This window comes from Ursus americanus, chromosome 19 (genome assembly GCF_024610735.1).
Source record: "Ursus americanus isolate L20-20 chromosome 19, mUrsAme1.1.p, whole genome shotgun sequence".
In the NCBI taxonomy this organism is placed as follows: domain Eukaryota; kingdom Metazoa; phylum Chordata; class Mammalia; order Carnivora; family Ursidae; genus Ursus; species Ursus americanus.
In genome coordinates this window covers 39,947,949-39,950,780 of record NC_142145.1, presented here as the reverse complement: position 1 = coordinate 39,950,780, position 2,832 = coordinate 39,947,949, and the positions used below count along the sequence as shown (strand labels likewise).

At 39.5% G+C, this 2,832-nt stretch overlaps 1 pseudogene; it reads left to right on the top strand.

Moving 5' to 3' along the window:
• The first annotated feature begins 769 nt into the window (after nt 1-769).
• Nucleotides 770-830, top strand: LOC123782106 (U6 spliceosomal RNA; annotated as a pseudogene).
• Nucleotides 831-2,832: the final 2,002 nt, after the last annotated feature.

Below are 2,832 nucleotides of genomic sequence, written 5' to 3'. Positions count from 1 at the left end.
AGTGATATGTTCCCTCTCTGCTCAGTGAATCTAAGAATCGTATCATACATCTTCTACACTCCTTCCTCTCTTCGTGAGGCTAGAATGATGATGATCAGAGAGAACTTAAAAGCCACGTTTTAAAGTTGGAAGAGATGCCATCAGTCTCTCCCCCAGATGACTGCCAATTGTTGTAGTTCACCCTCCGTGGACTGTGAAGAGAGAGAGAAATCAAATTCCATGTTTTAAAACCTCTAAAATGTTTTGGGTTCACTTATTAGTTATACTAACTATTATACAAAGTATAAGGGAAAATGTTATTATTATAATATTTTCATTGTAATTAATATTATTGAACTCATACTATAGACCAAGGGTTAAGTTATTGCTTTAAATATCGGCTCATTTGATCATCTAAACAAGCTCATGACATGACACTTGTTTTCCTCATTTTACCAGGAAGGCAACTGAAGGCATAAAGAGGACACAGAACAGGCTTCAGGTTACTCAGACAGGATTCTAATCCAGATGGGTCTTTTGAGACTTTTACTCTAACCACTATAAATTCAAGAGAAATTTTATATTTCCATCCATTTCCACAGAAAATTTAGTGATTTGCTGTATCTGTAGACCTAATGATATTTGTCAGCATCATATTTAAACTGATAATCTGCAGAAGATTCTCTTTCAGTGACAGGGAGATTAATATTTCATTGAGCGAGAAGAGACTTTAACGGCAAAACAACCTGAAGGAGGGATCTGAAGTAAATTATCCCCAAGAGGATTGGTCATGCTGGCTTCCACAGCACATATACTAAAATTGGAATGATACAGAGAAGATTAGCATGGCCAAGAGGATTGATCAACAGTGTGTTAAATTGGGGATGCTGTGGGGGTGAGGATCCTAGTACCATACCAAATGGATCATCCAGGCCTTGCAACGAGATCAAGCTATAGCTGAGAGAATTAGCGTTTTCTGTTCAGTGAGAGGAAATAAACTGGGATCTAACTTCTGGGTAAAATAGCAAACAAAAAAAAAATCTTTATTTCCTTTGGTTTCTTAACTCTATTCTTTTCATGATTCTATTTGTACTTGGCTGTCTTTTGTTCTTAGGAATAAATGTTGAAAATTATAACCAGGAAATAATTATCTACTCCTGGTCAGGCAAGACTGTAAAACATAAGAAATCCAGTGGCCAAGCACGTTGCTGCCCGCAGAGCCCTACAGGGAAGACCTGAAAAGCTTGCTGAAGCTGCAAGACCCTTATGCTATAAACCACAAGAAGTCAAAAACTGCTGTTTTTTCTTCACAGGATCAACTCCATTTTTAAAAAAAAAATTTTAAAGATTTTATTTATTTACATGACAGAGAGAGAGACAGGCAGTGAGAAAAGGAACACAAGCACCGGGGGTGGGAGAGGAAGAAGCAGGTTCCCAGCGGGGCAGGAAGCCCGACATGGGGTTTGATCCCAGGACCCAGGGATCAGGCCCTGAGCTGAAGGCAGACGCTTAACAACTGAGCCACCCAGGCGCCCCAGGATCAACTCTATTAAAGTCCTTCCCGAACTTGAAATTCTCAGGTCCTGGGTATAACCTGAGCAATTCCCTTCACTCTTCCCCGCCCCCCCAGGCAATATAGAGAACAAACCAGAATTAAAAAAAAAAAAAAAAAGGTTCTGTATTCTGATGGGACAATAAATTGATGACACTTCAAACGGAGACGTTCAAAATAATTATTCACTATTGTTTTAGAAAAGCAGTTGAGTAGTCCAGAGTAAAGTGGAGGAGGAAATTCTGAGGCCATGCTTCAGGGCATATTCTTTAACACAGAAAAAGTTCTGTAGTACAAAGGAATCTTGCCTCAAAGGCATTTTCTGGGGCATTTTGGACATAGGTAAGGGTCCTTTTGAGGATCAAGAAGTCTGAGGGGAATTGCTGAATTTGGTTGAGGGAGCCATGAACAGTAAACAGTTTGCAGTGTATGGGATAATTTTTCACACAATGAGCACCTACTCTTGTCCCATTGACTTTTAAATACCTTACAGGATCTTTATGGGGGAAAAAAGGTACTTGTGACTTTCTAAACTTACTTTTGCATGATTTTAAAAGGCACTAAATTCTTTAATCATATAACTGGTAAGTTAGGGAAGACTTTAACCCTGTTCTATTCAGAAAAGTACCAAGAGTTTTTAAAAAAATTACATACCAATGGTGGTGTTTGTTTTTGAGTTTTTTTTAAATGTTTTTTTATTATATTATGTTAGTCACCACAGAGTACATCCCTGGTTTCTGATGTAAAGTTCGATGATTCATTACTTGTGTATAACACCCAGTGCACCATGCAATACGTGCCCTCCTTACTACCCATCACCGGTCTATCCCATTCCCCCACCCCCCTCCCCTCTGAGGCCCTCAGTTTGTTTCTCATAGTCCATAGTCTCTCATGCTTCATTCCCTCTTCTGATTACCCCCCCTTCTTTATCCCTTTCTTCCCCTACCGATCATCCTAGTTCTTATGTTCCATAGATGAGAGAAATCATATGATAATTGTCTTTCTCTGCTTGACTTATTTCACTTAGCATTATCTCCTCCAGTGCCGTCCATGTTGCAGCAAATGTTGAGAACTCGTTCTTTCTGATAGCTGAGTAATATTCCATTGTATATATGGACCACAACTTCTTAATCCAGTCATCCGTTGAAGGGCACCTCGGCTCCTTCCACGATTTAGCTATTGTGGACAATGCTGCTATGAACATTGGGGTGCATATGGCCCTTCTCTTCAATACGTCTGTATCTTTGGGGTAAATACCCAGTAGTGCAATGGCAGATCATAGGGTAGCTCAATTTTTAACT